Here is a 25,983-nt window from a genome sequence, read left to right as displayed (position 1 = left end):
ACTACCTGCGATTAGGAAATATCAGCGCTTCTTCCTCTAAAGTATTCTTTGAAAGAAAAATCGAAACTGTTCAACAAAGAAAAGGGGGAATTAGATTTTGTTAAGCAAGCTAATGTTTCCATGCACGTCATCAACTCAATGGAACCATCTACAATTAATATCCTTTGTTGTCAATTGTCATCTAGTACAGAAGTACAGGAGTACAGTGGAAAGTTTTTACAATGGCTGCCTTTTAATGGTGCCACCATCGGTCCAAGTACAAATCTTACAGAGTTAAAACATATATGGTGCTGTTATACAAAAGAGGATCAGGAGGAGAGCAGTAACATTACTGACAGTGTCTGAGATGAGTTAGAAATGAGGTGGTTATTTACAGTCCAGTCTGGTAAAGAATTACAACTGCAGCAGCTCAGGACATGGGACCAGGGCCCAAATCCAACAAGTGACCCCATCCCTCCTGCCTCCAGCCCGCTCCCTCACCAGCACTCAGCAGCAAAAAGGTCAGTCACGCTTCACATCGTGCTGCTCTGGAACTTGGGATACCCACATGCCACTCGAGGACTCAGGATTCCCCACATGCAGTTCCGGGACACCAGATTTCCCTGCTACCATCACTCTGGGATTTAGTCCATGTCTCGACCCCTGCTCGCTCTGCTGCTGCTGTGGGATGTAGCCCGTCTGCTCAGCTCACGCCTTGTCTCTGTTCATGACTCATCTCCAGGTATGGTCAGTTAATAGTATGGGGGAGAGAGAAAGAAAAAAAACTGCTGCAAGGAGGAGAAGAGAAATGAAAGGAAAAGGAAAAGGAACTGATGAGAGAGGAGCTCTGACTGGCGTGTCTTACCCTGCCACTGTCTTAATGTATGATTTGTCTGAAGGTTGTGATCCTGTGCTGTTTTACTCTCTGGGTCTCTGATCTCTGCAATCTACTATTCACAGGGATTTCCTATTGTTGAGTCCCAATCAAAACTCACAACAATCCTGACAATGCATGTTCGATGATTGCAGTGCTAACTGACCTACAGTGAACCCAACTGGCAGATAGTTCAAGCGAAATATAAAGACAGTGGCATGTTATTCCACTGCTCGGATTGATGCAATTTTCTAAGTTCCACTAAAGGGGTATTATCACTGGACTATTAATCCAGTGACCCCAGCAATGTACTGGGGATTCAGGTTAGAATTCCCATGGCAGATGGTGGTATTTGAAGTCAATGAAAACAAAAATCTGGAATTAAGAGTTTAATTATAAAAATAAGCAATTCTGGATTGTTGGAAAAATCCATCTTGTGCACCAATGTCCTTTCGGGAAGGAAAGTGCTATCCTTACCTGGACTGGCTGACATGTCACTTCAGACTGGCAGTAATGCGGACGACTCTTCAACTGCCCTCTGCGCCATAAATTCTGGACGAGGTAGCGTTATCCACATCCCATGAAAAAAATATTTTAAAAAGCTTACCTGGGACACCAATCGCAGCAATAGTGATGTAATATACTTTATCAACAATGGTGAACAACTGCAGCATTTTGTGTATAATGTTGTGTTCCTGGGTGATGAAGCCAAAACCTTCGAACTGAACATAGTATTACAGTGTTCAGAAACAATTTTATACTCTTTTGGATTCCCAGGGGAATGTTAAAGTTGCATCATTGTTATTTCTGATCTGTTAGGCAAACTACATTAGCGCAGAGATGGTAAGTCCCTGTTGCATTCAAATTATTTCTTTCCAACTTCATAGGAAAACACCAAAGAGAAGACATACAGCCTTAGTGACTCAGTAATAGGACAATCTCTGTGAGCAATGGATTGCAAAATTCATATAGTCATTGGCTTAAACAGCACGGAAACAGACCCTTAACTTAAACTTATCCATGCTGACCAGACATCCCATTCTGTCCTTGTCCCATTTGCCAGCAGTTAACCGATATCCCTCTGAAGTCTTCCTATTCAGATACCCATCAAGACTCGGTTTTCAATGTTCTAATTATTACAGCCTCCGTCACCTCATCTGGTAGCTCGTTCCATAGATGGACTACTCTCTGCATGAATAAGTTACCCTTCTGGTCTATGAAAGAAGACAGCTTCCAAAACTCCCACAGAGACTGAAACCAGTGTCTTTGACAGATCCAGCAGCCTGAGCAACCAAGGCAATGCTGCAGCTCAAGCTAATAAGGTGTGGCTACTTCTATGGAGGCATCTCAATCAAACATAGGTACATAGAATATGCAAACACAATTAGTGTATTTGGTAGTTCGAACCTTTTAATAGTATCATGGCTGATCATAGAAATCAGAACCCTGCCGCCAGCTTTCTCCTGATCCTTGAATCCTTTTAGCCTGAAGAAAAATATTTGTTGCCTTCTTGAAAATAATCAATGTTTTGGCTTCAACCACTTTCTTTAGCAGAAAGTGCGATCACCACTCAGGGGAATACATTTCTTGTTCACATTTGTTCTCCTGCAATCCGTGGTTCTGCAACCACCAGTCAGTGAGAATAGTCTTCCTACATCTAAAATGAACTCAAAGTCAATTAACCCATAGACCTTTGTTTTAATGTTTCCATTCAATGTGTGCTGTTTGTCCATCAGTCATGCAAAAATAGTCACACTGGGATGATTTGAAATCCTCCGATTGTTCTGTGTTAAAATTGTCCAATTTTCTGCTCCCAAGTTCTCTGGGTAGATTCTTCCTACTTCTGGAATCTGATTGAAGATAACAGCTGATTTCATAATTCACCCTTTGCTTCCTTTCAAAGCCGTAATTCCAAATGGGCCAGAACAGGCGTTAATTCCACTCAAAGCCTAGACTACATATCCGTTAACTCTTTTCAAACAAATTTCGTACCACATTCAATTTATTGTCTCCACTTCTATCGATATTTATCAGCATCTCCTTCATTATCAAACATCAGTACAACGCATTCCTCACAATTTATTATGTTCCTGATATTCTGAGCATAAATCTTGCACTTCGACCCTAAGTGGACCTATAATGGTTCGTATTACATCCCCACTATTTTCAGACCATGAAAGACTTCCCATCGACTAGCTTTCAAATTAATTGCTGAGACATTTGAATGTCTTTGCATGTCAATTTTTCCTCCTCACTTATCCCATTGCATTCTTATAACCTGTATGTTTCGATATAAGACATTTCGAATGAAACATACAATTTAACTTGTCTTTGTTGCATTATATCATCATCACCATCACCATCCAATGAGCTATGACTTTTGATATCCTGAAATTCGTTGTGTTGCAATGGAACTGACCAGTACCGAAAAGTTCCAGCCCTAAAGACCGCTTATTATTCTGCTCCAGTGGATTTGATTCATTTGATTTGTTATTGTCACATATACCAAGATACAGTGAAAGTATTGTTTTGCGTGCTATCCAAACAAATGATACCTTACAAAAGTAAATCAGAATAACAGAACAGATTGCAGAATGTAGCGTAACAGCGACAGAGAAGGTGCAGATAAAGATCAACTCTAATGTATAAAAGGTTCAATCAAAAGTCTGATAACAACATTTAAAAGGTATCTGGATGGATATATAAATAAGATGGGTTTAAAGAGATGTGGGCCAAGTGCTAGCAAATGGAACAAGATTCATTCAGAATTTCTGGACGGCATGGATGAGTTGGATCGAAAAGTCTGTTACCATTCTGTACATCTCTATGACTCTATAACAACATTAAATAAGTTATTCTTGAATCTGTTGATGTTCGTTTTCTTTTTTTTTTGTATCTTCTGACCAATGGAAGAGGGTGGAAGAGATTATAACTGCGGTGGGAAGGCTCTTTAATGATGTCCTGAAGAAGGGCTTATGCCCGAAACGTCGATTCTCCTGTTCCCTGGATGCTGCCTGACCTGCTACGCTTTTCCAGCAACACGTTTTCAGCTCTGATCTCCAGCATCTGCAGACCTCACTTTCTCCTCTTTAATGATGTTGGTTGCTTTCCTGAGGCAGCAGGGATTGTAGACGGAGGCAATGGAAGAAAGGCTGTTTGTGTGATGGACTGGGCTGTGTAAACAGCTCTCTGTAATTTCTTGTGGTCTTGGACACATCAGTTGACAAACCAAGCGGTAATGCATCCAGATAGGGTCATGCATCATCTCATTAACTTTCTGTCCAACCCCGCCCCTTGTAACTCAAACCCTCTTATCGAGGCAGCACACTGGTAAACCACTTTTGCAACCTATCCAATGCCTTCACATCCTTCCTTTCATGTGAAAACCAGAACTGCACAGAACACTCTAAGTGTGGCCTGACCAAAATCTTATAAAGCTGCAACATGACACCCTGACTCTTGTACTCAGCTCCCCCACCATTAAAAGCAAACATGCCTACGCGTTTTTTAAATGTGAGTGGCCATTTTCAGGGAGCTATGGACTAAACCCCGCAGATCCCTCGGCAAATCCATGCTGTTAAGGTTCCTGACATTAACTATATTCAGTTGGAAATATTAATGTCCCTTTCAAAATAAGATAACACATAACATTAACTTTTTCTACAGAGATTAACTTAGCAGAAATGAAAATCTTTTTCTTTGATCAGAGTTGTTGGTCATTATTTCAGAGAGTAATACAGCACAGAAACATACCCTTCTTCCCAACTCATCCATGCCGAGCATACATTCCAGTTTGACTTAGTCCCATTTGCCAGCACTTGGCCTATATCCCTGGAAACCCTTCCTGCTCAGGCACCCACCCAGATGCCTTTCAATTGTTGTAATTGTACCCACTTCCCCGACTTTCTTTGACAGGTCTACCTTCTCTGTGATAAATTTACCACCCATGTGCCTTCTAAATCTTTTCCATCTCACCACAATCCTATGCCTTCTGGTTTTGGACTCCCTGTTCAAGGCAACTTTCAGTCAGTCTCCTGGTACTTGTAAAATGAAGTGTCATTAAACAGAGGTGATTGTGAAGAACTCAACCCATGGGACAGGACTTGCAGTTCTGCGATTGGTCAATAAATACTAGCAATTCCGTCTGGCTCTCTAAGATTTCACGCTTTATTTAATCTCAGCCGGGGACAGGTTGTCCAGTTACACAGAGGATAAACACTTCTGTGGTCTTTGGAGAAACTGCACACATGGCTTAAGACAAAGACATTTTTATACAATTGTTTGAGAGAAGCACAGGTCATAATGATAGAACACATTCAAACAATTACAAATCAATTTTAATGAAGTGACTTTATTGACACCAGCTTAGCCCAATGATATTTCCTGGGAACCAACCTTGTTTTCCAACAGCCAAGTACTCCTATCTCGCGAACCTAGTCTCTGCACCTGCACTTGCAAGGTCAGTTCGGATGGCTCGTAATGTTTTATCTGGTCTAGTTATTTCTATGCTGTAAAGAAAGCATTTTCTGCTAATCTTTGTTGAGACAAACTGTGGTTAGTTCAGCTTTAGCAGCGTTAAAAGCCATTTTATGCAGCTTTAAGCAGGATTGTCAGTTTGCAGCCCAGAAGTCATTTTGTCATGTTATTTGCATCAAGAAGCCATTTTATTGCTGCATATGTTAGTAAGAGCATTTAAACAATCAATTTAAATGATTGTTCCTGACTACAACTAGTTACTTCAGCCTGTATTCAGATTTCAGATCCTCAATTGCCACGGGAGCCTTCAAAAATATTTCACTCAAGAGAACCATGTACAAAATAGTAAGAATAGCCTCTTCAGAAGTGCATGAGAAGCTTCAGTTGCGATTGAAGGCAGTACAAGTACTAAGCGCTGAAATCATCAAAATCAGAAATAAAAAAGGACCACATTGCCAAAAGAGCTTATCAACAGATCGTGCTTTGCACAACTTTCTTTCCAGAGTTGTACAATTACAGAGCTGTGTACTTTGATTTATTATTGTCGCATGAACCAAGATACAGCAAGAAGTATTGTTTTGCCTGGTAACCAGACAAATCATACATTACCTAAGTACATCAGGGTATAGAAAAGAATTCATAATAGTATACACTGTCACAGATTAGGTTCAGAGGAAGGTTAACTTTAATATATGAGAGATCCATTCATAAGTCTGATAATAGCTGGGAAGAAGCTGTTCTTGAATCTATTGGTAAGTGTTTTCAAACTTTTGTATCTCCTGCCTGATGGAAGAGGGTGGAAGAGAGTATACCAGGGTGGGAGGAGTCTTCGATTATGTTGGCTGCTTTCCCGCAGCAGTGAGAGGTATAGACGAGGTCAATGGAAGGAAGGCTGGTTTGTGTGATGTTCGGTATCTTTTTTGCTCACGGTAATTTTTGTGGACTATGGCAGTCATTTTGTGACTGCGGATTTGGAAAGGGTGAACAATCGCAGGAATACAATGAAACCAGGTATCGGACTCACTCCCCTCTCCTTCCTCTGGATGTTGTACGACCGGAGTTTAGCGATGTCTGAACAGGATTACATGGTGCCTTGCATGTCTTCATCATTTTTACGCACTCACACCAGTCTGCCAAAATGATGTCAGTGTGGTTAGAGTTGAACTGTACAGTTCCAGAGAGAACCCCGAGAGTGAGGGTGTGCGGAGTACTATGAATGGAGTATGCAACGATGGACACTGCATGATACACTGAGAGAGAGTGAGGATGAGGCTAGGTGGATGGTGGGTGTCATCGCAGAGATAGAGAACATTTGAAGTGGGAGAGAGAAGTGGCACTTCACCTGGCAGACTGACTTCTTCCTGCATTGTAGGTTGTTTCTCCACATGTTCACTGGGGGAGTGAGGGACTGGCAGAGTCTGGTATCTTGGCCTCTTCCGGGCAAAGAGGGTATCATTCCTCTATCCTACACGTCCCTGCCCACAATGCATTGTGTAATTTTCCATTGCACATCATGTCTGAGGCAAATAGGGTGGCACGATGGCTCAGTGGTTAGCCCTGCTACCTCAGCACCAGGGACCTTGGTTCGATTCCAGCCTCAGGCGACTGTCAGTGTGGAGTTCATACGTTCTCACCTTGTCTTCTTCCAGGTTTTCCGGTTTCCTCCCGCAGTCCATAGATGTGGATTGGCCATGCTAAATTGCTCACAGTATCTGGGGATGTGTAGGTTAGGTGGATTAGCCAGGATATAAGTGCAGTTAAGGTGATAAGGTAGGGGCCTGGGTCTGGGTGCAATAATCTTTGATGGGTTGGTGCCTTCTGCACTTTATGGATTCTATTATTCTAAACGGCTATAAAGGCACAGATGTTATTAAACTGAAAAAGGTGCAGAAAAGATTTACAGTGACGTTTCTGGGACTGGAGGGTTTGAGTTATAAGAAGAGGCTGGATAGGCTGGGACTTTTTCCCTTGGAGTATTGGAGGTTGAGCCTTATAGAGGTTTATAAAATCATGAGAGGCATTGATAGGGTGAATGGACAATGTCTTTTTCCCGGGGTAGGGTAGTCCAGAACGAAAGGATGCAGGTTTAAGGTGAGTGGAAAAAGATTTAAAGGGACCTGAGGAGCAGCTTTTTCATGCAAACAGTGTGCCTGCATGGAACGAGCTGCCAGAAGAATTGGCAGGAGACAAAAAAAAAGCTGCAGAGAAAGTGGTCGAGGCAGGTAACATTACAACATTTAAAAGACATTTGGATAGATGCATGGACAGAAAGTGTTGGAAGGATATGGGCCAAACAGAGGCAAACGGAATAGTTCACTTAGGGAAATCTGGTCAGCATGGACAAGTTGGGCTGAAGGGTCTATTTCCGTGTTGTAGACTCTAACTACTCCAGAACAGAGTTCTGAAGGAGAGTCATGTCGGATTCGAAACATTAACTCTGTTTTTCTCTCTCCACAGAAGCTGCCAGACCTGTTGAATTGCTCGTGCATTCTCTGTCTTTGTTTCAGACATCCAGCATCCAAAGTATTTTGATACACTCGATGTTTTTTTTTTAGAGTCATGATTTATTTATTTCCCCAACGCTGGGTGAAGTGTCTTGAAGGTCCGCCAGTGGCTCTCCTGTCCCCATTGTCGAGGCAACTTATTGTTGTGCTAATGTGGGTCATGAAAGACTACAGTGTCCAGGGAAGTGAATTTTAGCTTCCAGCCCAGAGTCATTGATCAGCACCAGCACCAGTACTGTTCTATCCTCTAGTCCAAGTTAATGTTTGTGAAGCTAGAGGCTGATGCTCATTCGTCCATAATGTTGACAAAGAACCACTGTTTAGTCTTATTGGGCATGATGCATTTTGCTTGATCATTGAGGCTGAAGAGGAGAAGGGAGAGCGACAAAACAATTTCCCCTCATTAGAATTCGATCAGATTTTTATTGAAATAAAATTTGCTGTGGCAGCATTTGAACCTGGGACCTCTGAGTCTCGGGATTAACAGCCCAGTAATAATATCACTAGGTCATCATCTCTCCTGTCTTGCAGCAGTCCCCTAAAGAATACATGAAATAAGTGAAACGACAACAAGAATGAATGTAGATTTTGTCATACAGAAAAATACATGTTTCACAGAGATTAGGTGGGAGGGAAGGTCTTGAAAAAAAGCTAAATTAAGAACTCTCAGTTAAATGATGTTTGCATAAGTAGATGTTGGTTTATTTTAATCTCTGCTTGTGAGTGAGGGCAAGATGACAAGCAAAAAGTCATTGGTGATCTGGGGTGGACAAGATAATGGAGTTGAGGTCAGAGTCATGAGCGTTTAAAATGGCAAGAAACAGACTTGAGGGGAAGAATGGCCTACTATTCTGAACTCAATATGCTCCCATGATTCCCCAATGGCTGTTGAAGTTCCATTTTAGCCCCAGTCAATGAGCAGGGTTAAGTGAGTACACGACTCTATAGCTAAGGGCAACAACTTTGGATAATAAAATAAATGGAGGGAAGTTGAAAAGAAGTTGACCTGCTTTCCTTTCTTTGCACAGAATCTGCTGTGGGACAAAGCAAAACTCATGAGAAAACCCAGGATCAAAATGCAAGTACAATGTTGCATAGATTAACAAAGTTTTACTTTGAACTGAACACAGACAGCCATAGAGTCATATAGCATGGAAACAGACTCTTTGGTCTAACAGTTCTTGCTGAACATAATCCAAACTAAACTAGCCCCGCTTGCCTGCTCTTGGCCTATATCCCTCCAAACATTTCATACTCATGTCCTTATCCCAATATCTATTAAATGGTGTGACTCTACCTGCATCCATCACTTCCTCTGACAGTTCATTCCACACACGAACCACTTTCTGTGTAAAAAAAGTTATTTCACATGTCCTGTTTTGTTCATTCTTCTCTCTCCTTAAAAGTAGGCCCACCAGTTTTGAACTCACCCCACCATAGGAAAACAATCCTTTTCATTCATCTTATCTATGCCCCTCATGATTGTATGAACCTTTGTAATCAATAGAGCGATCTGACAGAACCAAGTGTTCTGAAAAGTAAAATATAATATAACATTTGTTCAGACAACTCGATTAGCTGGTTGCCTGGGAATGTCAAAACAGATTCGAATTAGGCCAATCAGCTTAAATTATGCCCCCCTCCCCACCCAAAAATGCCAAAATCCAATCAAGTTTGAATTTAGTTTGTTGACAATCTTAAAAACCAATCCGATGCTTTGGGGGTATAAGACTGGCGAAAATTAACAGTTGAGAGGAGAAATGCCAAGCCACCACCTGGTTAAAAGACTGCCCGAAAATTGCTATCTGAAAGGTATTTTTATAGATCAGTAACATGTGAATCAGAATCCCCAACTAGTAGAAAAGAAAATCGAAATACAGAGAAGAATGAAAGATGCCTGGCTTTGAGGTAAGAAGTTTTGTTTTTGTAAATCTTAACTGGGCGTTTTTATTGGACTCGTATTGGAGAGGGATAAGTAAAAGATAGGTTAGAGAAAGAAATTGTAAATAATTGTTCGTTAATTATCCTCTGTTATACTTTAAGAAATAAAGCTAATTTTTTACTAAGTAGTCCTTGGCCACTCGACCGAAAACAGATTATTGCATGGAAAGAAAATCTTTTCTGTGTTGCTGGTTTACATTAAACAGGTGTGCTTATCCTTTTTTTTGTAACAGTTTGGGTCCGTGATTTGAACTGGTTTAGACAGATTTGGATAGATTTGAGGGTACGAAGATTCCTAGCAGATTTAAACACTTGCAGGTCAGTGTCCTAGAACTTTAAATAAAACCTAGATGAGACAAGTTGTTTAACTTTGGTGAGGTGTGGTTGATTAAATTAAAAGTGAGATAAATGACTTTTTGAAAGTGCAGAAGAGGATTTGGGATTTGAAGTTGATTCTTAAATTTGCCAAGAAGGAAAGAAAAAGGCCATACTTTTAGAATTAACAAATAGGTTAGATTTGGGTTTTACCAAGGACTAAAGTAAAGGACTCTGGCCCCACCATAACCAGGAGTCCCTGGCTTCATTGCAAGGCCAGGCTAATGCTTTGCCAAGAGTCCCATTCCAGACCCTCCATTCCACAATGTAACCCCCTCCACTGCCGCTGACTGGAAAAGTAAGAAGGAAAAGAAAAAGGAAAGTGGTAAAAAAAAAAAGGAAAGAAGTGAGGGATCAGCCACCTTGAGAGAATGGTCCCAGGAGCCTGAACCTTTCCAGCACCGCCATTTTGTATGTGCCAGTTAGCTCATTTGGTTGGACGGCCTTCTATGATGACATTTATTTCGCTGCACCTCAACAGAAATCAATTAAAAGTCTTGCATCAATCTCTACTCCAGACACGAATCCAGTCCAGAAGTAAATAGACACGAGTGGTGGCAGCCCCATGTGTAATTTGTTACTTCAAAATATTCTGAGATATTTCTGACCAGCTGGTTTTGATAAGCAACTGTTTTAGCTCGGTGAGCCCTAATGTTCGATCAATCCTGTCATTAACCACAGTAAAAGACATTTCATCGTGTGGACATTCTGTGTTCCGGACATTGTTCCCATTTTGCTACCAAGCTTCGAACGTCTAATGTCCCTTAAGCAGGAGTAAAGCAAGGAGTGAGGAACAGGTAGAAAATAAGACTGTAAGAAATAGGAGCAGCCAGAGGCCATTCGGCCCCTCAATCCTGCACCACCATTAAAATGGATCATTAGCCGATCACATAAACTCTCCTGCCCTTTCCCCACAACCCTTAAAGATGCAAGTGATCAAGAATCTATATAATCTGGAGGGAAGGAAACTGCCATCCTTACCTGGTCTGTCCTATACGTGACTCCAGGCCCATAGCGATGTGGTTGACTCTTAACTGCCCTCTGGGTAGTTAGGGATGGGCAATAAATACTGGTCGAGCCAGCGACACACACTTCCCAATAGTGAATAAAAATACCTCAGCCTTAAACATACAGAAATATTCTGCCACCCCAGCACTCTGCAGCAAGGACTTCCAAAGATTCACAACAATCCAAGAGAAGACATTTCTCCTCATCTCAGTCTTACACTGTCCATTTACTCTTACTCTCTCTAGTAGTGGGAAACAGTACTTTCCCTGAAAAAGCCCCTTAAGAATCCTATATATGTTTAATTGAGATCATCTCTCTTTCTTTCCCACATAAAAAGGGACTTACCTTGGTAGTCGGGCTCCATTTTGCCAGAGCGGCGAGGAGAGAAGGAGGAGTGAAGCAAGGGCTGGCTGGAAGGGAAGGGCTTAATTCATATTTGGGCAGTGGTTTCCACCAAGAGATGGGCCAACTGGCCTGTTCGGTGCCAAACACCAAATCCAAGTTGGCCTCCCCTCTCGTTGGCCTGCCTAAATATTTCGTCAGGAATCCTTCCTGGAAACACTGACAAACATTGCTCCATCCAAAACGATTGGAATTTAAATTCAGTCAAGACAACAACCCTATTACGTCTGCACCTTTCCAATTTCTGCCTCCCAATTTGCTCCTCCATCTCTATGTTGCTATAGGAGGGCCTGGGGTAAAGTTCAAATTAAGTGACTGCTCCTTTCCAGTTTCTGACTTCCACTCATACTCACTCTTCTTCAATGACTTCCCTTTTGACAGCAGGAACACTATCACTGATTAGCAATGCAACCCCTTTACTTCCTTTACCTCCACGCCCCCACCCCATTCCTTTTGAAACATCTAAACTCTGGAAGATCGAACAATCATTCCTGCCACTGTGATATCCAAGTCTCTGTAATGGCCAAAACATCATATGTCCTAATACTGATCTGTGCGTTGAGTTCGCCACCCTTATTCCTGATACTTCTTGTGATAGCATGGACGCACTTAAACCCATCACACTGACTGTACCATAGCCCTATCAAGTACCTATCCCTCATCACAGACTCTCTGCACGCTGTATCTGGCTGTTCACTACCTATTCCATTATCTGATCCGTAGCTCCAGTTCCCAAGGCCCTGCCAATCCAGCTTAAATTATCTCAAAGAGCTCCAGCAAGCCTCCCTCCCAGGATATTGGTGCCTCTCCAGTTCAGTGCAACTCGTCCTTCTTGTACAGTGACTTTGGAATCCAAATGAAATACATCAATGAGCTCCCCTTTATCAATAGCATACGTAACTCATTCAAAGAATTCTGGGAGTTGACTAAAATTAATCTCCATTTCAAAAATTCCAGCTGACTCTTCCCAAGTTTTCCAATGAGATTCTCCTTCAGGATCAATGCTAACAATTTCACCTTCAGAGTCACCAGGCTAGCTGGCCTATATTTACTGCTTTCCCTAACCTTTTCTTCATCAAAGAAAAACTTTGTTACTGTATAATCTTATTGAACCTTTCCAGATTTGGTTCTGAATTTTAGAATATTGACACCAACACATCTATTATCTCATGAGCTAGTGAGAAATATGGCGTCACAGAGTTCTACATCTGTGCCGAGCAGATATGCAAAATTAATCTTTGTCCTGTTTGCCAGCATTTGACCCATATGCCTCTACACCCTTCATATTATTGCACCCATCCAGGTGCCTTTTCAATGTTCTTTTAAGAGGTTGCATTGGTTAATTAGAGCTGCAATTTCTAATTGCCTGTGATTTTGACTGAATCATCACTCACTGTCTGAATCGTCACCGACTCACACACAGACAATCACAGCCTGATTCCCTCTGCTGGGGACTGTACATGTTACACAGACACACACATGCAGACAGTCTCAGCTCCAGAGAGGCCAGTATCTCGTTATTGTACATGCCACTGTCCCAGCTAGCTCAATACCAGCTCCTCAAGTGCGCAGACCCTCTGACACTCCTGTTCATGTTAGTCAGTCAGGTCTCCCTGACTGAACCACATTAACAGCCTCAATCAGGAAATTCCTATTCCAATAACGACAATCGGCCTGTCTGTATCTTCATTGGATAACTGTAGTTTTGTTCAAAATAAATCCATAAAAGAGACCTGGTTATTTGAGCTCTTTGTCCTCAGTCCGACATACAGATAGTATCCATTTGACCGTATCATAATAAGATAAAGCAATTCCATTTTGCTGTGACATCAGAAAGTGACATTGTACCTACTTTGGCCTTCCTACCTGTATTCCCACTATCATTGTGGTATTACCTTCCCTTAGAGAAATAGGAACTCAATTAAGCAGGAATACGAAATTATCTTTAAATTGCAAAGCAAAGCAATTGTTAAAGAATACTATATGTCAGTCACAAAAGGGACATGTTTATAAAGAACTAGGATTTATGAAAGGCCAAAAGTATTCCATGGTAGCATTCACCCCGAAACCGTGACACTGAAACCTACACAGAAATAATATGATAGATAATCAACAGTCAACCCTAAACATAGTCCCAAAAGTGACATTGAAAAAGAGAGTTGTGAAACATGCACCTTTAACGATAGAGGAGTCAGCAATGTTGTAGATTCAGTTGTTGCTGAAAATCTTTAACACAAAGTGCATTTTTGTAACTTTCTAACCAGAGGGTGATGGAGACTGAATCACATAATACACACGAGACACGTGCAAACTGATGCCGGACAAAGGGGTGGCCACGGTGTCATTGGTAGGTTACAATGTGGAAATAAAGTCATAATCTTATCAGCTTTGGGCTTAGTCAATGTCGGTATAGCCTTTAGAACTCAGATGACCTACCCTTATTGACTCATATGGTAAGATGTACGTTTGTAGCTTTCATAATGCTGGACGACTTTAAAACATATATGGAGGAATAGAATAGTCAGAGAGTGACCTTCTTGTAGAAATACAGAAGGTGGCACTGAGATGAAGGACAGAGGACATGTTGGGATTTGTGAGCAACAACGTGCGTTTCAAAGTTGACCCATAGTTGAAGTAGGATCCATTGGAGTACTAGGGCCATGGTAAATGGAAACGTTTTTAAATCGGAACTGGAGCAGCTTAAATTCACTTATATTCTTTCTTCGTTGGGTTCGACTGTGATGAAATGTCAGATACTGTTCAAAATACACAGGCACTGTCACTTTTAAGGTAGCAAGACGTTCAATGTGAATTTCTGCAACCAATGACTGGAGGCAGGATGGATAGTGATCAATGGTTCAGAGTTGGAAGCCACTTTCCAGTTTACACCGTGAACAGAAAAGATCAGTCACAGAGAATTGTCAACAAGAAAGGTTTGTGTCATTAACTTTGCAGTAGAGAGTGTGAAAGTGACTGAAAGCAGTATGGTTTTTTTTACTATTATTTTCTCGTACCAGAAATTTGAAACAACAGTCATAAGTTAAAATCAAGATCCTTTCTTTCAAACATAGAAGATAACAGCCAGAAACCTAAATGTGATCTGGTTTTATTTTAATGCATTCATTGAACGTGGATGTTGCTACTGAAGACAACTTTTTACCCATCAGTAATTGCAGAAAGATCAGCTAAAAGTCACCACACAGCTGTGGATCTGGAGTCACAAGTAGGTCAGAATAAATAAGGATGGCATTTTCAATCCTCAAAGGATATGAGTGAACCACATGAGATTTTGCAAGCAATGAAAACCATTATACAGTACCCATTACTGTCATTTTTTTTATGCTATAGGTTTGGATAGACAGACAGATCTATTTCTATTGAGGCATATTCGAAAGATAGCATGTGCAAAGCAAATAACTCAGTAAATAGCGCCAAAAAAGACCAACATAATATGAGAAAATGATGTATTATCAGAATATTCAGAATGTAGAAATTTCGAAAATAAAATGTCAGTGCAATAATATAAATGATGGCGGTGCTGGTGTTGGAGTGGGGTGGACACAGTCAGAAGTCACAGGGCACTTCACTAGATGAAACAGCGGTGCTCCAAATGCGTGTGGTTTCAAATAAACCTGTTGGGCTATAATCTGGTGTCGTTTGCCTTCTGGCAATAATATGCAAACAAAGGAACATGATATACGGGGCACTATTTATGTTGCTGGAATATAATGTACTTTTGCATTCAGTTTATGATCTGTGTGCATGAAGGGTAATAAATAATGTTTGTTTTTTCTGGAGCCATGAACTCAAACATCATGGGTCAGAAAGCAGGTAACTGGGGCAACACTGGAGAGATGTTCTGAGATCATTTGCATTCCAAGAGTTTTATGATCACAAGAAGACACCTTTGACGTGCTTTGGGTTTTGAAGAGTAAAGATTTTCTTGTGAAATGAGAAACGTAACTTGTGTGGAATTGATGGCATTTCACAGAGACTGGATGAAGGTAGTTTGAAACAGATTTGCTTCTGGACAAGAGTTCATTCAGAATAGTTTGAAACTGTTATCCTACTACAAGTGTATTAATGTGAAAATTCCAGGCCAGGAATCTTTGGTCAGAAATCAGATAGGGACCTTTGCTGCTAAGTATTTTGAGATTAGGTTCCCTACAATGCGGAAACAGGCCGTTCGGCACAACAAGTCCACACCGCCCCTCCGAAGTGTAGCCAATCCAAGACCTTAGACTCTATTTACCACTGACTAATGCAACTAACAGTATGGGCAATTTAGCATGGGCAATTCACTTGACCTGATCATCTTTGGATTGTGGGAGGAAAGAGAGCACCCGAGGAAACCCACGCAGACACGGGGAGAATGTGCGAACTCCACACAGTTTCCTGAGGCAGGAATCTAACCCAGGTCCTTGGCATTGTGAGGCATCAGTGCTAACCACTGAGCCCATGTTGCGTGATAATCAAGAGCACGTCAAACAAATACCAAGAACAGGAAGTGAAAGAAGCAGCTAAGTCAGAGCTATAGATGTTGCACAGTACAGTAAAGTTAAATGGCAGGATATCTTTGTCATGTCCTTTGAAAATTTTTAACCTTTCGTGTATGTGAAGAGCACAGATACTTTCTCATTATTTTCATTGACTTTAATCCTGACCGTTTTCATTATTAAAACCAAATGTGCAGAGTTGCAGACTTATCTTTCACTGAAAGCCGACCACGTTAAATGAGAAATAAAATAAACATGAACAAGCAATCCTGATTTCTGTTTCGTATCTGAGCTGTTCAATAATAACATAATGTCGGACCCTAACAGATCATTTCTGAGGTAAATGAAATGAGAGGAAAGGTTATTACAAAGCAAAACTGAAATGGAGTAAACAGAATGTGAGTGGATTCGTTTGCAATTCACTGCCAACAGTAATGAGGGGCCCCGTGGTTAATTTCGGTGCTACCTCTTTGATGGAATGCAATATCCTTAATTCACTTCTGCCTGTCGATTTCATGGAAATTTTCCTCTGTCTCTATGGATGCTACCATGGTGTAGCTTTCTTGAACAAATGCTTCATTACATTTCCTTCAGTGAAGATGAAGAAGTTTGTCTCAGCGTTATGGCAATACCAGCAAAATAACATTCAATCGAAGAGAATGCTATTCGTACTTTCATAAAAAAACAACATTTTTGATACAAATAATGTCATGGAAGTTTACTACTTAATGCTGCACTCAGGATAACAGCCGGACATGGCACTGTCTTAAAGATCGTCATCAACTCATTCTAAAAGTAAACACTGTTTTGATTGCAGTCAGTGGGTATTTCACTGCGCAAATGAACTGTTCCCTGAACTTTGACTGAGTTACTCCATAAATAAACGTATTTGTGCAGCAACTCAAACTCAGCAGCATATATCCAATTTTTTCAAATACAAGCAAACTGTTGTTGTAATATTTGGGATCAATTGCTGCAATTTGATAATATATGAAAATTATTACATAGGGTGACCACAACAATATAAAGCTACTCGATATGGTAAACAGTAAAATCATTGACTTCCTTCTGCTCTCCATCTCAGGATCACTGCGCTTCTCTTCCATGTTCTGACTCCTCAATCCTTTACGGATCCGATTCGCCACTAAAACGTATCTGACTGTCAAAGCATTAAAGAGCAAAACTAAACTGAATGGGAGTAATGGTGTCAACACCTTCTGAAACCAGTCGTAAACTATCCACCTGATTTCAGTGTAATAGCTGTCCTTAATTTGACAAGACCAGTGTACATTTTCAACCACAATCATAGTTTCTCGAGTCATGAAAATGGGAATACTTTTTAGAGAGAAAATAATGCAGGTCGTTGTAAGAATAACGGCTGCTGTTTTCACTGTACAATATTTCAGTTTCAGTTTCCGGCAACAAATGTCACAAACCGATCAGCGGCGAAAGTGACAGTGAACCAGACAGAACAGTCTGAACTCACATAAAGCAGGAACTGAATCACAATGCAAGCAGGTGTAAGATATAGGAATGATCCTTGATAAAAGTACTGATTCAGTTGATACAATATAACGTCAGTGATGATGAACATCAGATCCGCTGTTGCCATGGCCACCAGGTAATGAGTAGTGCATCTGGAGAGGCCGCATTTTCCTTGAGACAAGATCACAATTGCCAGTGTGTTAACTATAAGAAAGAAAACTGAAGTTAGTTTCGAAATTGTAAGTCAAACTGTCTTCCATTTGAGTCGAGAAGACATTAGGGCAGTCAGGAAGACTATTGAAATGTAAAAATAATTTTCATCCCGATTCCATCACATGTTAAGCTGCATCCAATAAACAAAGCGAGTGGCTGCATGGTGTTCAACATGAATTACTACAAAATCGCTAGGTAGGTGGAAAGTGGTCATTTTAATATGTCACTGTTGTGAACAGAATCAGGTTGAACATGTTATATTGGCTTAACTGACATCATTCTGTGAATGGAAGAACAGAAATATGAGCAGGACAGCAAATTGTCCATTTCACTTCCGTGTTCTGAACAATTAACCAAGCTATTCTCCCAGCCAAGGAGCTACGGACTTAAATATTGAAAGGACACATTTTAACATGGTCACAATGCAAGCTGACAAAGAATGAAAACCGCATTAAAAACATAATGCCCAGAATCATGGATTTGACAACATTACATGACATTACCCTGCCTTGTGGGATATCCGCATTCATTAAAAAATGCTTGACAAGAATATGAGAACATTGGCATCTGCAGTGAGAGATCAGATTCACACTCTATCAACAAGTGGACCTGGTGTTGGGAATTGGACGCATGAAGGATATCCATTGAGAAACTGAGATTTGCTGTGAGATAAATGAAACCACTGATGAACATCAAGATAACCAAACAGAGCTGTTAAATGATCCAGCAGTTTAACAAAGGATAAGACAGAGCAAAGTATTCTTTCATGTGAAAAAGCATATATTTTAACTTGTTCTTGCAAATGGCCTGTTTTCTCTGTGCGCACAACCAGCTGTCTATGCTACACTCCAACAATTGCTTTCAGTCACTTTGAGAACAGTACAGAAACAGACCCTTCAGTCCACTCATCCATGCTGAGCAGATATTCTAAATTAATCTAGTCCCATTTACCAGCATTTGGCCAATATCACTCTCAATCCTTCTTTTTTTTGCCCATCCAGATGCCTTTTAATTGTTGTACTTGTACCAGCCTCCACCACTTTCTCTAGCAGCTCTTTCCATACACACATCACGCTCTGCATGAAAAAGCTGCCCCTTAGATTCCTTTTAAATCTTGCCCCTCTTACCTTAAACCAAATGCCCTCGGGTTTTGGATCCCCTTACCCAGGGGAAAAGTCCTTGAGTATTCACTCTATCCATGCCCCTCAGTCTTCGATGCTCCAGGGAACACAGCCCCAGCCTATCCCTACAGCTCAGACCTGCAGTCCCTGTTAACATCCTTGTAAACCTTTTCCGAACACTTTCAAGTTTAACAGCATCTTTCCTATCACAGGGAGAATAGAAATAATGGCAGTTTTCCAGAAGTGGCTTAACCAATGTCTTGTACAGCCACAACCTGACATCGCAACTCCTACATTCAATGCACTGCCCATTAAAGCCAAGTGAACTAAACACCTTCTTTACTATCCTGTCTATGAGCAACTCCACTTTCAGGAACTATGTACGTGCATTCCAAGATCTGTTTGCCCGGCAATAGTCCCCAGGATCCATGACAACTAGTGAAGTAGTCCTGCTCTGATATGCCTTTTCAAAATTTAGCATCTCATATATATATAAATTTTTGGAAACTACATTTCGAATCACTAATTATGTTGAAGACTGGAAAACATCCACAGTACTGGCGATGTGTAATTGAATACATTTCACTGCTTCATGTAACTCACTGAGATTAGGAAATATTAGCGCTTCTTTCTCTATTTTTTGAAAAGGAAAATCTTAATTGTTCAACAAGAAAATTGGAATAAGATGTGTTAAGCAAGGAAACGTCTTCCTTGCAAGTCATCAACTCAACAGAACTATACATAATGAATATCCTTTGTTGTCACTTATCCTCCAGTACAGAAGTACAGGAGTACAGTGGAAAGATTTTACAATAGCTGCCATTTAATGATGCCATCTTTGGTACAAGTACAAATCGCACAGAGTAAAAACATACAGTGATATTAGACAAAAGAGCTTCAAAAGGGAAGCAGTAGCATTACTGACAGTGTCTGAGTATGAGTCCGGAATGAGGTAGCTATTTACATTACAGCCCGGTAAAGCATTACAACAGCAGCAGCTCAGCACATGGTGCGAGGGCCCAAGTCCAACAAGTGTCCCCCATCTCTCCAGCATCCGGACCAATCTTTCACCGGCACTCAGCAGCAACAAGATTAGTGACGCTTCACATCATGCTGCTCCGGATCTTGGGATTCCCCACTTGCCACTCTGGGACTCAGGATTCCCCACATGCCTTTCTGGGACAGGGATTTCCTACTGCCGTAACCTGAGGATTCTGTCTGTGTTTTGGCCCCTGCTCACCCCTGTCCTGTCTCCGGTCATGACTCATCTCCATTCCCCAGCTGGGGTAGTTAAAAGCTTTTGGGTTGGGCGGGGGTGGGAGGTGGATGTGTGAAAAAATACTGCAAACTGGTGATGAAGAAAGGAAGGACAAGGAAAAGAAACTGGAGAGACAGGCGGTCTGACTACAGTGTCTTACCTTGCCACCATATTAATAGCTGGCTTGACTGGAGGCTGTGTTTCCGTGCTGTATATCTCTCTGAGTCTCTGATCGCTGCAATCTACTGCTCACAGAGATTCTCCTATCATTAAGTTCCAGTCAAAACTTGCAACAATCCTGATAATGCATGTCCGATGATGGCAGTGCTTACTGACCTGCAGTGAATACAATTGGTAAATACTTCGAGCAAAATATAAGCACATTCGCATGGCATTCCATTGATGCAACTTTCAAAGTTCGGCTAAGGGAAGGGAATTGCCTCACAACATTATCACTGGACTATTAATCCAGAGACCCCGGTAATGTACTGGGTACGCAGATTTGACTCCCTATAGTAGATGATGGAACTTGAATTCAACGAAAACAAAAATCTGGAATTAAGAGTTTAATGACAATCATGAATCCATTGTTGATTTTTTGTATAATCGGTCTAGTTCACTAATGTCCTTTCGGGAAGGAAAGTGCTATCCTTATCTTGTCTGACCAACATGCGACTCCAGACCGACAGCAATGTGTCCTACTCCTAAACTCCCCTCTGAGCCATAAATGCTGGCCTAGCCAGCGATGCCCACATCATATGAATGAATTATAAAAAAAGGACTTACCAGGGACGCCAATAGCAGCAATAGTGATGTAATATACTTTGTCAACAATGGTGAACAACTGCAGCATTTTGCGTGGGAAAGTTCTAATCCTGGATGGTGAAACCAAAACCTTCGAGTTGAACATCGTATTACTGCGTTCAGAAACCATTTTATACTCTTTCAGATTCTCAAGGGGATGTTAAAGTTGCATCATTGCTATTTCTTACCTGTTATGGAAAATATATTACCACCGAGATATTAAGTCCCTGTTTCATTCAAATTACTTCGTTCTGACTTCATAAGAAAATATCAAAGAGAAGGCTTATACCCTTAGTGACTCATTGATAGAACAATCCCTGTGAGCAATGATTTGCAGAAATCATAAAGTCATACAGTTGTTCAGCACGGAAACAGATCCTTCAGTCAAACCGATCCATGCTGACCAGACCTCCCTCTCTGACCTCGTCTCATTTGCCAGCACTTGGCCCATATCTCTCTAAATATATCCTATTCATTTACCCATCCAGATGCCTTTTCTGTCTTATAATTATTCCAGCCTCCATCACCTCATCTGGCATCTCATTCCATACACACACCACCATTTGTATGAAAAAATTGCCTGTCATTTTCATAAATCAATACAACCTTTCAAATTCCTAAAGAGATTGAAACCAATACTTCTGTTTGACAGATCCAGCAACCAAAGTAATACAACAGCTGAAGCTAATAAGCTGCTGCTGCTTCTACGGAGGCATCTCAATCAAACACAGAGACATAGAATACATGAGTAGGGTGAGTCCATTCAGTCTTTCAAACCTACTTCACCACCCAATATTAATGATGGCCGATCATACAATTCAGGTCTCTGCTCACCGCTTTCTCCTGACATCCTTTAATCACTTTAGCTTGATAAAAATATATCGATTACTTTCTTGAAAACGTCCAAAGTTTTGGATTCAACCACTTTCTTTGGCAGAGGATTCCTTGGTATCATCATGCTCTGGGTGAATAAATGACTTGCTATCTTTGTCCAAAATGATCTATTTCTTGTCCTATGAGCCCTTGGTTCTGGTGGCACCAGTTATTGAGAACGACACCTACTTCTTCCTACACTGAACTCAAAATTAATTAAATGAAACACCTTTGTTTTAATGTTTCCATTCAATCAATGTTCTTTTCCCACTAGTCATGCAAAAATAGCTACACTGGAATGGTTTGAAATCCCTCAGTAGATTCTCAGCTAAAATCATGAACTTTGCTGCTCCTTCATCCTCTGGGATATTCTTCCTACTTCACATTGAGTCATACAGTCAGAGAATCCCTGACACGGAGACAGGGCCTTTGGACCAAACAGGCCCATGGCGAGCAAAATGTCCATCCACCTCCTGTGTAAAAAAAAGTTGCCCCTTTTTATTACTTCCCCTCGAACCTTTCTGCCCTCTCGTCCTCGATGACCCAACCCTGGGAAAAAAGACTGATTGCGTTCACCTTATTTGTGCCCCTCATGATTTTATACACCTCAGTAAATCCCCACCACCACCTCAGGCTCCTCGACTTGAAAGAAAAAAGTCCAAGCTTGTTCAACCTCTCCCTATAACCCAGGCCATTGAGTCCTGGCAACATCTCTGTAAATTCCTTCTGCGAGCTTTCCAGTTTAATAATATTCTTCCAATAGCAAGCTGACCAAAATTGAACACAATGCTCCAAGTGCGGTCTTACAAACGTCCTGTACATGTGAAACATAACTTCCCAACTTCAATGCTGAATGCTCTGCCTGATGAAGGCTAGTGTACTAAATGCTTTCTTCACTGCCCTATCTACCTGTGACTCCACTTTCAGAGAAGTGTGAACCTGAACTCCACGATGCCTCTGTTCCACTGCATTCCTGAAGGCCCTACCATTCACCATGAGCCTCCTACCTTGGCTTGACTTTACAAAATGCAAGACCTCACACCTATTGATGTTAATCTCCATTTGCCATTTCACAGCCCACTTGCCCAGCTGGCCAAGGTACTGCTGCAGTTTTTGATAATCTTCTTCACTGTCCACAATACTGCCTATTTTAGTGTCATCTGCAAACTTACTAATCATGCCTTGTACATTCTCATCCAAATCATTGATATGTATACCAAACAGTAATGGGTCCAGCACCAATCTTAAGGTACTCTACCAATCTCAGGTCTCCAGTTCAACAAGCATCCTTCCACTATTAACCTCTGCTTCCCACCATCAAGCCAATTTTGTATTCAATTTGCCAGCTCGTCCTGGATTCCTTGCGAACCAACCTTTCAGAATAGCTTACCATGTAGATCCTTATCAAAGGCCTTACTGAAATCCATATAGACTACATATATCGCCCTGCCCTCGTCAAACATTCTGTTCATTTCATCAAAGAACTCCAACAAATTTGACAGCCAATGTTCACCCAGTCAAAAAGCCATGCTGTCTACTCCACATAAAACCCTATCTTTCCAAATGTGTGGAAATCTTATTCCTCAGAATCTTCTCAAGGGTAACTTTCCTACCACAGATGTTTGGGTTACTGGTCTATAGTTTCCAGCGTTTCCTTTGCAGCCCTTATAGAGTCATAGAGTCATAGAGTTGTACAGCATGGAAACTGACCCTTCGGTCCAACCCGTCCATGCCGACCAGATATCCCAACCCAATCTCGTCCCACCTGCCAGCACCCGGCCCATATCCCTCAAAACCCTTCCTATTCATATACCCATCCAATGCCTCTTAAATGTTGCTATTGAATAATGGCACAACTTTGGCTAACCTTCAGTCTTCTGGGACCCCATCCGTGGCTAACAATGATGCAAAAAAGATTAGCCAGGGTCCCTAATATAGCTCTCAAGTCTCTTGCAATGTTTGTGAATAAATCTGATCAGGACCAGGAGATTTATCTACCATTATACATTGTAATACATCCAGCACCGCCTCTGCTGAGATGTGGACTGTCCCCAAGATATCACAACTAACTTCATAAGTGTCCAACAAGGAGAAATAATCTGTGAGAATCTCACCCATCTCTACACATGCATTTCCACTTTGATCCTTATCGGGACCTATTCTCACTCTCAGTATTCTTTTTCCTTTAATTTACTTTAATATATTTAAAATAACTCTTTGGATTCACCCTCATCTTTTCAGCCAAGGCAACCTCCTGCCCCTTTTTTGCTCAGCTGATTTCCTACTTCAGTAAACGCCTGTACTTTCTAGATATCTCCAGGGATTCCCTTGGTACTGGCTGCCTGTACCTTTGTTTTTTCCTGGTCAAAGCCTCAATGTTTCTTTTCATCATATTCGTACCAAACTTGCCCTTCACCCTCACAGGAACACATAGACTTTCAGATCTAGCTGTCTCATTTTTAAGCACCTCCCACTTGCCAGACATCCCTTTGCCTTCAAATAAACTGTTCCACTCAATCCCTGCAAGCTCCTGTCGAATTCCATCAAAATTCTCCTTGCCCCAATTTAGACCTTGAACCTGTGGGCCAGTTCTGTCCCTTTCCAAACATATTTTAAACTTCATAGAACTGTGGTCACTGGTCCCAAAGTGCTCCCCCATTGTCACTCCATCACCTGACCAACCCTATTTCGCAGGACTAGGTTGAGTTTGGCCCTTTCCCGAGTAGGAACCTCTATATGCTGCTTGAGGAAACTTCTCTGAACATAGAACATTACCGCACAGTGCAGACCGGTCAGCCATTGATGTTGCGCCGATCTGTGAAACCAATCTGAAGCACATCTACGCTGCACTATTTCATTTTCTCCCATATATCTATCCAATTACCATTTAAATGCACTTAAAGTTGCTGAGTCTACTCCTGTAGCAAGCTGTGTGTTCCATGCCCCTACCACTCTCTGAGTAAAGAAACTACCACTGACATCTGTCTAATGTCTATCACACCTCAATTTAAAGCTATGTCCTCTCGTGCTAGCCATCGCAATTCGTGGAAAAAAGTTCTCACCTGTTCACCCTCCCATGACCTCTGATTATATTATATATCTCAAATAGTGGGCTGCACGGTTGAACAGTTGTTAGCACTGTTGCCTCACAGAGCTAGAGACCCAGGTTCAATTCCCACCTCAGGCAACTGACGGTGTGGAGTTTGCACATTCTCCCCGTATCTGAGTGGGTTTCCTTCGGGTGCTCCGGTTTCCTCCCACAGCCCAAAAATGTGCAGGTTACGTGAATTGGCCATGCTAAATTGCCAGTAGTGTTAGGTGTAGGGGAATGTGTTTGGGTGGGTGCGCTTCAGCAGATCGGTGTGGACTTGTTGGGCTGAAGGGCCTGTTTCCACACTGGAAGAAATCTAATTTAAAAAATATCACCTCTGAACCTTCTTCTCTTTAATGAAAACAGCCTCAAATCCATTACCCTTTTCTCGTAAGACCTTCATTCGATCCTGGCAACTGCCTAGCAAATCTCCACTGAAGCCTTTCCAACACTTCCACATCCTTCCTACAACTGTGCGCAATACTCCAAGTGTGGCCACACCAGAGTTTTGTACAGCTGCTGCATGATGAACTCATGGTTCCGAAACTCAGTTCCTCTACCAATAAAAGCTAATACATCGTATGCCTTCATAACAACCCTGTCAACCTGGGAGGCAACCTTCAGGGATCCATGTACATGGACACCGAGCTCCCTCTGCTCATCTCCACTGCAAACTTTAACCCAGTTTTCTTCATTCCTGTTACTCCTTCCAAAGTGAATCACCTGGAACTTTTCCACATTAAACTAGATTTGCCAGCTCTCAGCTCAGCTCTGCAGCTTATCTATGTTCACCTGTAATCTACAACATCCTTCAGCACGACCAAGAACTCTACTGACATTAGTGTCATCCACAAATCTTTTAACCCAGCCTTCTACACTCTCATCCGGGTCATTTATAAAAATGATAAACAACAGTGGACCCAAAACATATCCTTGTGGCAAACCACTAGGAACTAAATTCCAGGATGAACATTTCCCATCAACCACCACACCCTGTCTTCTATCAGCTAGCCATTTTCTGATCCAAACCACAAAATCACCCTCAATCCCATGCCTCCGTAGTTTGTGCAATAGCCTACACTG

At 41.5% G+C, this 25,983-nt stretch overlaps 1 protein-coding gene across 2 annotated transcripts in view; it reads left to right on the top strand.

The window, feature by feature from the left end:
* The window catches only part of LOC122544186 (immunoglobulin superfamily member 22-like), a 789,994-nt gene that overhangs the window by 687,171 nt on the left and 76,840 nt on the right, over positions 1-25,983 (top strand). The window lies entirely within an intron of this gene.

This window comes from Chiloscyllium plagiosum, chromosome 47 (genome assembly GCF_004010195.1).
Source record: "Chiloscyllium plagiosum isolate BGI_BamShark_2017 chromosome 47, ASM401019v2, whole genome shotgun sequence".
In the NCBI taxonomy this organism is placed as follows: Eukaryota; Metazoa; Chordata; class Chondrichthyes; order Orectolobiformes; family Hemiscylliidae; genus Chiloscyllium; species Chiloscyllium plagiosum.
The sequence above is the reverse complement of the archived record's forward strand: the minus strand, read 5'-3'. Positions and strand labels throughout refer to the sequence as shown.